Source organism: Podarcis muralis, chromosome 5 (assembly GCF_964188315.1).
Source record: "Podarcis muralis chromosome 5, rPodMur119.hap1.1, whole genome shotgun sequence".
NCBI classification, from domain to species: Eukaryota; Metazoa; Chordata; class Lepidosauria; order Squamata; family Lacertidae; genus Podarcis; species Podarcis muralis.
Window position 1 is genome coordinate 76,610,584 of NC_135659.1, and position 13,456 is coordinate 76,624,039.

Genomic DNA, 13,456 nt, shown 5'->3' on the forward strand with positions numbered 1-13,456 from the left:
AAACAAAATAGTCTGTTTTTTAAGAAAGGAAAAAATACCCAAAGTGTGTGCAGCATGGCTACAGGTATAAAACGGGGTTTGTTTCTGGGTCACCCTGATGCATTTACTTGGGCGGGGATGGGGGACTACCAATTTGTTGTAGAAAAGAGTAATATAGACTTAAAGTAAAAATGAGCATTTGTAACCATGCCTGTGTTAAAGAATTGGACTTAGGTGAAATGTTTGGAATGTTGATCTTTGTTTGGTATATGTTGTGTAAGTGGAAAAAGATACACTTAACGCATAATAGCTGCTCTGGGTTTTGGTATAAGGATTTATGGTGATTCTTTTCAGGAGACATCTCACAAGAAGGATGAAACAGGAAGTAGGGGGAAAGAAGGAAAGTGAACGATTTGCCTCTTGACGACTTTACTGAGATTTATTTTGTTTTTGCATGGAAAAAGTTATTGATTGTGAAGATGGATATTCTATCTGAAGTTTAAAAAATAGTTGTTGTTTTTAGGACTTTCTTCTCTTACATTTCCCCAATAATTTGTTTCATATTTGGTGGAGTCTAATAATAAACATTCCTTTGGGTGGCAAATTAGAAGAAATAGCTACAAATGGCCCGCAAAATCAATGGAGTTTGCATCAAATGTTCACAGCCTGTTCAGTTTATTTATCTTTTGTCAGTATGTGATTTGGATGTAGTTTGGGCTGGAACAGACATTACGGCTAGATCCATTAGATGCAATAATACGGCTTGAAAGGAAACACCATCTGAGATCTGAATTACACAACAAATTGTTTAGAAGCCGAGAGGATGATAAAAGTAGGATTAGCCCAGATATTTCCCTACTGCCCTTGGTCATTAGGCATAAATTGTTCAGCTGGGACAAGACAATAGGACACTATTGTGTAATCTGATCTCAAGATTTAAAGATTGGATTGTTGGAGGGAAGATATCAAATGATGTAGTGAATGAGGAAATGGAGGGGGGACCCTTTTATTTTTTTCCTGCATTGACATTTTGTATGTATCAAATGTCTGGCAGCAGTTCTAAAGGAAGTAAATTCATTCCAAGTAGCAATCAGGATGTGTTGTCTAAAGCCTTTTAAATGTGTATATGATATTTTGGTTTTGAATAACAAGGAAAATAATTAGAGAAGAATGAGGAAATGTTTGCAGAATTGGTATAAACAGCAACATATACACATACACCAGGTATATATTAAACATTTACCAAAGGTTTGTTTTATGCAATTATCTGTTGATGGTTCTTTAATCAGTATGGACTAAAAATGAAGTACAAGTTATGTTTCTAGGAGAGAATGTATCCAGGGCTGGCACATGTCATTTAACAGTATGAAACAAAAGACAAAATGGTTCTCCCACCCCTCTGTTCCATCTACAGAAACCAAATGTACTGGTCATTGATTCTTACTTCAACCCTGTTGGCAAGAACACGTTCACCACCACACCTGAGAGCTAGCTTAGGGAATGCTATGCTCTGTCTCCTAACATCTTGCTGCCTCTTGCTCATGACTCTACCTATTGGCTTTCCACTGCCCACTTAAACAAACACTGCAGTTACTGAGTTCAGCAGGACTTGCCCCTTCCAAGGAAATGTGCAAAGAATTGCAACCTGAATTGCTGTTTGATTTGATGCTCAAGTTGAAGTTGCTGCAAGAAAGTGGAAGAACTCTTCGCTTTCTGAAGAGGTGGAAACAAATGGGAAATGAAGTTTAGATAGTACTGGAAATACTGGAACTAAAACTAATACTGCAGTGGTATCTCAGTGGCATCCTAGCTGTTCTAGACCACAGGTGGGTAACTTGCAGCCTTCTTTATGTTTTGGACTACGTAACTTGCGTCATCCCTGACTATCCTGGTTAGGACAAATGGGAGTTCTATTTCAGCAAAATCCAGAAGGCCACAGATTAGCAACCCTGCAGTAGAAAAGCATCTTCCACTGAGTTCAATATGGTTGTCCAGGAAAGGGATTTCTTTGTGGCAGCCTCTAAATCATGGGTAGGCAAACTAAGGCCCAGGGACTGGATCTGGCCCAATCGCCTTCTAAATCTGGCCTGCGGATGGTCCGGGAATCAGCATGCTTTTATATGAGTAGAATGTGTCCTTTTATTTAAAATGCATCTCTGGGTTATTTGTGGGGCATAGGAATTTGTTCACTATTTCCCCCCCCCCAAAAAAAATATAGTCCGGCCCCCCACAAGGTCTGAGGGACAGTGGACTGGCTCCCTGCTGAAAAAGTTTGCTAACCCTTGCTCTAAATGGTGAAGCTCTCTCCGCACAGAAGTGTGTCTAGCTAGCATTTGCACTGTACAACCTCCGCCATAATCCTCGAGATGTACCTCTTTCCCTGGCCCTTGACAGTTAGGGTATTTTGTTTTGTGGGACCCATCTCTATTGTTGAAGTGATAATGTTCTGTTTTGGATGGAATGGTTTGAGTTGTTTCTAAAATGTAATTGTTTCACTTGCTGCAATCCACACAAAGACCTTGTGGTGAATGGCAGCCAAGAAATGAATAAGTAACACCCGGAGGGCTCCATTCATATTCTAGCCTTTCATGACAGTCATTTACATTGGAAGCTGCTTCCCCAGCTCTGCCCCCCCCCCCTGCCACATGCTATCTGACATCCTTCCAAAAGCAGTGTTTATCCATAAGAGGGGAATTGCCCACCAAACTCCAAGCCATTGCTCATAGAATGCGTAAGTGGTGTTGCTGTATCAGTGGATTGGCTAAAGTGATCATTCGTGTTGTTGTATGCAACAAGTGTATATTGCCTTTTAGAGCATCTTTATATAACTGTCAAGGCACCCAAAAACCTGGATTTTAAAACCTCTGGACTTAAAAACGAGAATTGTTATGAGAGTGTGTGGGAATTGTTTACTGCCTTGAGCAAGAATTGGTTTTCCTCTTCAAAAGAGAAATAAAAGATTTATGCTGTTTGGTATTTATGATGTCATTTAGATTTGAGACTCATTTGTCAAGGAAAGGCTAAAAAGAAAAAAAAAGGAAAAGGAAAATCTATGGGAGCCTTAGCATATCCTGTTGCAAATGCCTCTGCTTATTTGCGTGGTATCAGCTACAGGCTTAGCTCCCATTGTAGCTGGAAACAAACAAGTATAATCCCTGCTTAAAAATCTGCCAATCTCACCCTAAGATTGATAGGTAGGCAGGACAAAGGAGGCAAGCTAAAGGCAACAGTGACAAGTTTGGGATTATTCTGATAGGCAGCCTGCCCACAGTATAATCTTTATGGAGGGCACTGTAGGAGGCAAGGCACAAATAGATCCTGAGAAGAGATTTGCACAAACATGTCTTTGCAGCAGTAATGGGGCTTGAGGTAAATTGCTAGTTCCATCCAGTTAATTACCTCTCTAGCCACTGCTTAGAGGTCCAGGACTCTAGGTCAATTAACTGGACAAGGGCAAGCATCTTTACAGGAATGGCCCCTCCGTATTAGTGGGTTCTCCCCCGCTTTTTTACATGTGTATTCTGCAACAGTGAGAGATTTTACTTTCTTGGGCTCCATGATCACTGCAGAGGGTGACAGCAGTCATGAAATTAAAAGACGCCTGCTTCTTGGGAGAAAAGCAATGACAAACCTAGACAGCATCTTAAAAAGCAGAGACATCACCTTGCCAACAAAGGTCTGTATAGTTAAAGCTATGGTATTCCCAGTAGTGATGTATGGAAGTGAGAGCTTGGACCATAAAGAAGGCTGATTGCCGAAGAATTGATGCTTTTGAATTATGGTGCTGGAAGAGACTCTTGAGAGCCCCATGGACTGCAAGAAGATCAAACCTATCCATTCTTAAGGAAATTAGCCCTGAGTTCTCACTGGAAGGACAGATCCTGAAGCTAAGGCTCCAGTACTTTGGCCACCTCATGAGAAGAGAAGACTCCCTGGAAAAGACCCTGATGTTGGGAAAGATGGAGGGCACAAGGAGAAGGGGACGACAGAGGACGAGATGGTTGGACAGTGTTCTCGAAACTACCAGCATGAGTTTGAACAAACTGCGGGAGGCAGTGGAAGACAGGAGTGCCTGGCGTGCTCTGGTCCATGGGGTCATGAAGAGTCGGACACGACTAAACGACTAAACAACAACAATTCTGCAACATGTCATTAATACAATAATCCTGTGTTGGTGGTGGATACATATTGGACGGTCCACCCGTCATTCCACTTTATTAGTTTTTCTGCGATGGTACATTTGTGGTGTGAAGAGTCAGCAGGAAGTTATGGAGAATGCACTGATTGAGGAATGCACCATTACCATCACGAACACGAATCAATTTCAGAGTTCTTGTATGAATTTTAAAGGCCCTTAGCAACTCAGGCCCAGGATCCCTCTACAGAGTGCCTGATCTCGTCTACCCCTACCCAATCATTGAGATCTCCAGGGTCACTGGTAGTCCCCACCCCTGTGGCTCATATCCACCAGGAGCCATTCATTCACCATTGTGGGACCAGTTTCATGAAACTCATTTGGGTTCAGACAAGCCCCTTCCCTGTTGAACTTCAGGTGCCACTGAAGACTTCTTTTATTTCAGCAGGCTTTTAATTGAAGTCTGATTATATAGTTTCAACTCATTTTTAGTCTCACTGTATTGAATCTCCTGTACACCTGTTAGAAATGACTGTAAGTAAGCGGTATATATTGTCTAAGTAAATAAATGCACATTAAATAAAATATATGCACAATGAATAGATCTGTTGGTCAGAGTGTGGTGCTGATAATGCCAAGGTTGAAGGTTCGATCCCTGTAAGGGACAGCTGCATATTCCTGCATTGCAGAGGGTTGGATTAGATCAGGGTTTCCCAAATTTGGGTCTCCAGCTGTTTTTGTACTACAGTTTCCCCATCATCTTTGACCACTGGTCCTGCTAGCTTGGGATAATGGGAGTTGTAGTCTAAAAACAGCTGGAGGACCCAAGTTTAAGAAACCCTGGACTAGATTATCCTCATGGTCTCTTCCAACTCTATGAGTCTATGATAAAAAGGATGCCTGGAAGGGCCTTAAGTCTTCAGTTGCTTCAAGGGAAATGCTATAGGTAAGATGTGTTAATAAGTGCTATGGGTAAATTTTAGGTGCTCAAGATACTTTTTGGCTGAGTTTATAGGGATATTTAGTTCTAGCTAAAAGCAGTGTGTGTGTGTGTGTGTGTGTGTGTGTGTGTGTGTTAAAGTACCTCATTTTCTGTTTCTTTGAAACCCTAGGATTCTGAGGACAAAGAGACATGTCACACTAAAGACTAATGGGTAGCCCACACACAAATGGGATAATATCACCCTTCTCTGGTGGCATTTCACTGTCTTTTTAGACCGGCAGGTTGCTTAATTTTGGCCAGCTGCCATCAGGCTGTCACTTTATCTTTCCTTTCAACTTGTTTTCTTGATCTTTCGTGCTTGTTTGCTCCCTCCCTTGAGTGATTTTGGGATAGAAAGTTGGGATACAAGTACTGTGAAATGAATGAATGGGCTAGAAATATTTTCCTGGGCTGTACATTGTCAGACTATGAGGGTGGGGAATCATGTGATTAATCATTTCTTTAAACTTGAAAGGAGAGAGAAAAGGATTCATTTTATATAGGAAACTAGAGGTTGAAATGAAAAAGAGTAGCCCCTCCAAGCAGGCTGGCTTTCTGCTTGTAGGTGTTTCAGAGCCGTATCTACTGGGGGACTAGCCAGACTTCTAGCCAGGTGAAGCCTCTAGAGGCTCCCAACCTGTGTGTGTGACCCGGGGTGAAATAAAGCCTAGTTTCGCCCCTGGGTGTTTTTAATTTTTGTGAGTGAACATTCACGTGCTGTGTGTGTACACGCACACTGACTGGCCTGAGTTGTGGGCAGTTTGACAGGCAGAAACCCGAAATTGGGTGGGAGGAGGGGAACAGTAGTTGGGACTAAAGAACTACACAAATGCATTTCACTCAAGTGGTGCAATCCAGAAACACTTGAACTTGTCCTGTATCTTGGGACATAAGCAGATTTGAGCTTAAGTTATCGGACACATGAGATAAATGAAGGAGGATACTCTGATGAGCAGATGCTTGAACAGAATTTACAAGGTGAGACAGAGGAACACCTCCTGATAACGGATAATATGGTTCTTTAAATACCTTTAAGAGCCTTTTTAAAGTTGAAGATGTATGATAGATCTCATAATCCTAGTTTGTTAAAGGAAAGTATCTTAACCTAGGAAGAACTGAAATAGCTCATCAATTCAGTATTCATCATGTACTGTAGAATTTTCCTGTATGATGATCCTTTAATTCAGTCATAGTAGTGATAATGAGCACAGTGGTGTTTCGTATGTGCTGTGTGTATGTATGTAAAATCATCCATTCACCTTCTAGTGGCTGTTCACTTCCTGTTTTTGCACCACTTTCAACATAAAACCAACTTCTACAATTAGAAAAGCTTTTTTTTTAAAGAGAGCCTTTAATTAGCTTCTATAAATTGCTTTCTCTTAATGTACTCCTTTTTAATTTCCAGTTATTCCCTAGATGTTCAGACTTTTTACAAAGGTGCCTTGAATTTTCCATATAGCCCTTTTCTTCTGAAACTGGTATTTACTTCTAAGGAGGGATTTTGACCCAAGTACAGAATCTCCCTGGTGGAGGCAATCTGTCTGACCTCTAGGTTCAGCTTCTTGTTTCAGTACATTGTCCCCAGAAATCACCCTCAATTTTTCTGCATAATATTTATGGCATTTGAAAGGAGTAGCAGAAGTACAGTCATACCTCGGGTTGAACATGCTTCATGTTGAGCGTGTTCGAGTTGCGCTCCGCGGCAACCAGGAAGTAATGGAGCGCGTTACTTCTGGGTTTCGCCGCTTGCACATGTGCAGACGCTCAAAATGACGTCACACGCATGCGCAAAAGTGACGAAAAGAGACGCGCGCATGCGCAGATGTGCCATCGCTAGTTACATTTGCTTCTGGATGCGAACGGGGCTCTGGAATGGATCCCATTCATATCCAGAGGTACCACTGCCTCAGGTTAAGTACTTAATTTGTTCCAGAGGTCCGTACTTAACCTGAAACTGTTCTTAACCTGAAGCACCACTTTAGCTAATGGGGCCTCCTGCTGCTGCCGCGCCACCGGAGCACAATTTCTGTTGTCATCCTGAAGCAAAGTTCTTAACCTGAAGCACTATTTCTGGCTTAGTGGAGTGTGTAACCTGAAGCGTATGTAACCCGAGGTACCACTCTATAGGATTAAACCATTGTATTGGGCTTCTTCTTGTAGATGTTGGAACCGTTAGATTTGATCTGCTCTGGCCCTTGAGCTGATACGGCTCATCTTGCCTTGAGCCCAGCAGAGTTTACGAACGAAACGAAATGAAAGGATGAAGCAGGTATAGTGCTACATTGCTAAGCTTTATTTCTAACTATACCGAGAACACACAAACGTACATCTTGCCTCTGTGAGAGCAGAGAGCATCTCTCTGCTGGGCTCAAGGTAGAACTCGAGGTGCACGTTGACCATCTAGCCCAAAATTGTGTGTGCTGGCTGCTGGTGGTAGGGTTTGAGATACAAATATTTCCCAGCCCTGATACCTGAGATTGTTTTAACAGGAGATATTGGGGGTGAACCTGGGACCTTTTGTGTACAAAGCACTTTCTCTACTACTTAGCCTGCTTCCGAGTCATAAGGGAAACACTGTGGCGAGGGACCTAGCACTTTCCAAGCTGTGTTAGATATTGGTAGAGAATGATGTCAATAATTGCTAGCTGATAATGCCAAACTCTTGACTATGTGCATAGTTCCTTTCCCTTATCCCTGGAAATGGTGTTCATTTTGATGCTAGCAGATTAAATGTTGCATTTTTGTTTGTTTTGTTTTTTGTAGCAGCACTAACAAATGTGTTCCTTCCATAGCAGCACATAAGGAGCTCATTTGAATTGCTCTCATTGGTGTGTCTGCATGAGGTACAACCAGTTCGGATGCTTAAGGTTGCCATCTGCTTTGCAAGCTCTGTGTTGCCAGATCTCAGCAGGCAAACCAGAGGACACAGTATCCCTCTTAGCTGTGAATGTCATTGATTTTGGCAGCTGAAGGCCTGGCTGTCAAGCGGCTAAGAATGTTTAGTTAATTAATCATCTGATCTTTAAGTGATTTGATTAATCTGTAGAATTCTTGCATGCTATCCAAACTTAGTAATGTTGCCTTTTTGCGGTTGTATCAGGCACATTTTCTGAAGTGTCTGATGGCCTAACAGTGCAAATTATTTTATTTATATTTAGTCTATTCAAGAATTTCTATGCTGCTTTTTAAAACAAAGTTTTCCTAGCATAGGTTACACAAATATTTATTTTTTTATTAATAAGCAAAAACACACTAGTATCTAAAATATTATTTAAAAAAACAACAACAATGACCCTCTAATAAATAAAAGAACAGCATAAAGCACTTCAGACCAGCAAACGAATATAAAGTTCACAATATCGCAATCTAAAACAGAGAGCGCTAAAAACCCCAGTGGCCTGAAATGAAAAATCCATTAAGTCCCACCTAAAAGAAAATGGGAAATGAGCTAATCATATCACTTATGGGACATAACTCTACAGATATGGAGCCACCACTGAAAAGGCCTTGTATCTTCTGCCTGACCTTAGGGTCCAGTCAGGGTCATCTGGGTGTCATATAACCTGCCCCAAGCTGGTTAGGACTTAAAGGGCAATATGAGTACTTTCAATCAGCAAAAGCTGGCATGTATAAAAGAAAAGTCCATCTTTGGTAGTGTTTTGTTCCTCAGTTTTGGAAATTCAAATATATAATGCTTCATATTACGTTGGAGATAAAATAGCTTTAAAAATGAACAAGGCTTAATCCTATCAGTACTGCCTAGAAGATCCATATTTAAGAACCTGTGTTGAAATTGATTTCAGCTGAGTGCTGTTGGCTACAGCCGCCTGCCATTAGTGCTGGTATTTCAACTTGAAAGGCAAAGCATCTGCTAGTTTGGGATGTAAATGGGAAGGAAAAGTCTTCTTTAAATTGCATTTTCCATAATATGGTAGGGAGAGGAAGCTTTTGGTGCATATGTTCAGCCTGCTCAGCTGTGTGCCTTTCAGTCTCTGCTCTGCCAATTCATTGAGATGGGATGGGTTTTAATTTGTGAATTAAGATGTTCATTGATGAATTAAGGCTTGCTTAATCCCAGTGTGAAGTAGGGTTGCATGCAAAGAGATTGCATCAACTGAACAGTAAAAAATGAAACGTTGCTGCTTGCCTTGTGCATATTGAAAATGCCATCTGTGTCCAACAGCAAGTGAGTAGCCATAGTTCAGCGGTAGATGATTACCATTTCCTCCCTCCTTTTGGCAGGACCACACAATGCCAGACAAAGGACAGGAAACTGCTTTCATTCTGACTTAGCTTCAATATGCTGCCATGTTAACCAGTCATGTTTCACTGCGTAACAACATCTGAAAGTCAGTTTCACAGCACTGGCATTGTTTTATGTATAAGAACGTTATGGGGAGAGAATGGGCAATGATGAAGGGTGCCCTTGTCACCATTGCCAGGGGCACATAACTGGGTTGTGTGTGGTGATTGAAATTTGCATTGTGAAAACTGTGTTTCCTCTTCTGCAAAAAGAGATATCCAGAGGATGCGATGGGAGGATGCAGCAAGGTGGAAATATCTGCAGGGCTGGCCCTACCATTAGGCAGAGAGATGTGGCTGCCTTGTGTCTAATTATTGAACTTACTATGGTGGTGGTGAATAAAGGAGGAATGTTGCTGATGGGTTTTTCTGCCTCAGGTGCCCAAAACAACTTGGCTTATGTAGGGTTCTATGCACTTTGACTTAGAAGTGGAAAGAGGGCATCCTGCAGCAAAATGTGTTGGACCAGAATTGCATAAAGCGTGTTCTCCTTCATGGAGAGCATGTGTTGCGGTGGGGGCTAGCAAGACACCCACTGTTGCTGGGTGGGGAAAGGAGCTTACTGTTGCTGGGGAGATTTAAATGTTGCCATTTCATGATTGATAGACATAGCTTTTAAATACCCTGCGCACAGCGTTGAGCTTCCTCTTTTCGCTGTGCGCATCGGATCACCCGCCCTCCCTCCCTATTTTCAGGTGTTTGCTTGACCTTGCTATGCCTATCATGGGGTTGTCTGCTTTGGGGCAGGGGCCCGGTAGGAATTTTGTCCATTTGGCTGATTGGCTGGTGCCATTTGGTTTTTGCCTACTGCGTAACAAATCATCACAACTAGTAAGGTTGCGGTTAGGCATTGGTTTTGTGAATTGGTTGGTGGAGGGGTATGGATTGGCTGTGCCTGCTCCTCCAAATGCTGCTGCTGGAAGGGTATTCCATTAAAGGAATCCAGGGGCTCACTATTGCTTTTGTCTGAAGCCTTTCAAGGGGTTAGGGCTACACAAGAGCCCACGGGAGCATTTGGGGAGAGGTGAGGCATGGTACCCAGCTCCATCTCTCTGCCCAAAATGTTTTCCCTTTCTGACTTTGCGGGTGTGCAAATGTCAGTCTGGCCCCGTGCGGGGTCAGATAGTCGCAACCAATGCCTAAGCAACCACTCATATCGCTTGTAATTTTAATAAAGTTGTGGCCAAAATTATGCCAAAAATCTTAAAACTAAAATCATGTGTCAACTGTGTTTTATTGGGGGGTGTCTTGGGGACCTCGACATGCAAAGGGATAGCTCACCCTGGTCCTTCACAAGGAGCATTTTTTTAAATAAACACCAACAAGCAAACTGTCCTCTTCCCTGTGTAAAGTGCCATTTTCTTCCTAGATTAAAGCAATTTTCTCTCCATCTGTGCACCACTGATTGCTACGTAGGCCTTCATGTTAGGTGGCTGCTGCTGTCAAGGCAAATGTTGTAGTAGTCACATTTATTATGTTGGCCAAAATAATTGGATGGTTCCTGTGGCTGTGTTGCTAAACGCTACTTCTGTGGACTGTTTCTCTGTACACTTGTCTCCCACTCTCACAGTTTCTTTCCCTTCAGGCCTTTTCATTTTACAGCACATCCCAAGCTCATAACTCCCTTTTAGTTGCCAAATGCTTTAAATCCTTATTTAACTCTAGTTGCTATAGCAGTTGTCTAGGTAGCTCCTGATAACGGATGCTAAGATTTCCATGCATGCAAACTCTCCTGCCAGCTTGTTTTGTTTGGAGTGTGGTCAGTTCCTCTCCCCTTTGCAATAAGTAACAAAATGCTTTCACAAATATTATTACATTTTGGTAATATCTGAATGAGCTCATGGATAGTCAGACTCTGGTAATATTGTTAAACCTCTCCCAAGTCTCTCTCTCTCTCTCTCTCTCTCTCTCTCTCTCTCTCTTTCTTTCCTACAACTGCATTTCTACATCATGATAAGCCAGACTATTTTTTTAGTTTATTTTTTTAGTTTTCAAATTATTACAGAACCACAAAAACAGATGAGCAATAACAAAAATATATATAATATAGCCAACTTAAAGGCAGGGCAAGCAAACTCTAAACATATTAAATAAGTAAAGATAAAGGTACCCCTGCCCGTACGGGCCAGTCTTGACAGACTCTAGGGTTGTGCGCCCATCTCACTCAAGAGGCCGGGGGCCAGCGCTGTCCGCAGACACTTCCGGGTCACGTGGCCAGCGTGACAAAGCTGCATCTGGCGAGCCAGAGCCGCACACGGAACGCCGTTTACCTTCCCGCTGGTAAGCGGTCCCTATTTATCTACTTGCACCCGGGGGTGCTTTCGAACTGCTAGGTTGACAGGCGCTGGGACCGAGCAACGGGAGCGCACCCCGCCGCGGGGATTCGAACCGCCGACCTTTCGATCGGCAAGCCCTAGGCGCTGAGGCTTTTACCCACAGCGCCACCTGCGTCCCATAAACATATTAAATAGTAACACCCAAACGAAGATCATGATATAGGGAGAGATGCATGTAAATCTGAAACTGAACTATATGAAATAAAATTCCACCGTACTGAGTAGAAAATGACTAGAATCTTCCTGTCCCTCAGAGACCCATAATTTATGTGTTATTTTTTATACCATAAGGATATAGATATTGTTAACCATTTCCATTGTAGTGCTGACACAGATGCTGGCAGGATCTCTATAGAAGTCCTTGTCCAATTTCATGTTAGTAACTGCAGCAATAATCAGTCCATGTTTCAGAACTTTTTCTTAAGGTGTGTGGTCAGACTTTTGGTGAGCTATTCCTGCATTGTTTTGTATTTATTCATTTCTCCTTTCTTCCCAGTTCCTCTCTCCTTGTTTTACTCCCCTCTCATTTCTTTCTGGCTTCCCCCTCTTCCTTTTAATTCATCTGGAATAATTTCCCAACTCTTTTTTTTTAGGCACCAGGCTTTCCCTTTGCCTGCTTCTTTAAAGGCCCCCCCACCACTCTGTTCTTCCAAACACTTGTCCTATTGTACCTCTTCCCTCCGACCCTGCCCACCTCTTGGAATCTGCCAAAAATCATTCATTGAGCTTCACTCTTTTATGACATCAGTCTACTTTAGCCAATACTTTCATAGTCTTCATTGCTTTCACCACCATGTCTTGTAGTTCATTATAGTACAGATGTGACACAAATCCAGTTCCTTAACATTTGTTGTTTGCAGAAATAAAACTGCTAACTTGATAAGAGAGTGTTGTGTGTGCCATTTTTTGCATTTTCTTTTCTTCACATACTTTTGTTAATCTGTGTTTCCTGTTCAGACTTGCAGTAGACAATGCTCATTCATATTTCCACTTTGTGTTTTGAATCCATTCAGTTTGAAACATAACTTTTTTCATCATGCTTTAACGTCTTGCTCATACTCAGGTTTCTAAAGAAAGAGTGCCAAAGCCCAAATCTGCATTTCCAAATGACCTTGAGGGAAAAGCCTATAATCCTAGTTTAGATGAAGGTTACATTGTGGTGAAGGGAGTACTTTCTGTGTATGCTCTAAGGTAATTTTTCTGACATTAAGCTGTGGCTTTAAGAATCCTGTAGCTGAATCCTGCTGTACTCTGGCTCAAATTAAGACCAGTAAAAAAAATGTTCTTAACATGAAAAGGCAGCTCATCAGTATCCTGTGAATATCCTTACAGCGCCTCTGATCTGATGCCCTCCCTGCATAGGGGTGAAGCTGCTAATCTTCATACCAATGACTTTTAATCAGAGTTGATTTCTTAAAGCACCCTCACATCTGTGAATATCCCCCCCCAATAGTTAACTACTTTTTAGTGCTACAGAATATACAAAAGTACAAAGAAGAACCCTGCATGGTTAATTCAGTTTTATGCTGCATGTAAGCGGCTGATTTTTAAAACTCACCTAAATGAGTTCGCTGCAGAGACAAAATTTAAACCTAGGACTTCCATTTTCACAGGTCAGTTTCTTTGCCGCTGTACATTAAGCTTTAAATCCTTATAAACAAAGAAGCACCAGGGGCAGGCAGGGCCAAACTTGGCCCTCCAGCTGTTTTGGGACTACAACGC

At 42.0% G+C, this 13,456-nt stretch overlaps 1 protein-coding gene across 3 annotated transcripts in view; it reads left to right on the plus strand.

Annotated features, from left to right (window-relative positions):
* The window catches only part of PPP1R16B (protein phosphatase 1 regulatory subunit 16B), a 109,300-nt gene that overhangs the window by 41,755 nt on the left and 54,089 nt on the right, over window positions 1-13,456 (plus strand). The gene's annotated exons all lie outside the window — the stretch shown is intronic.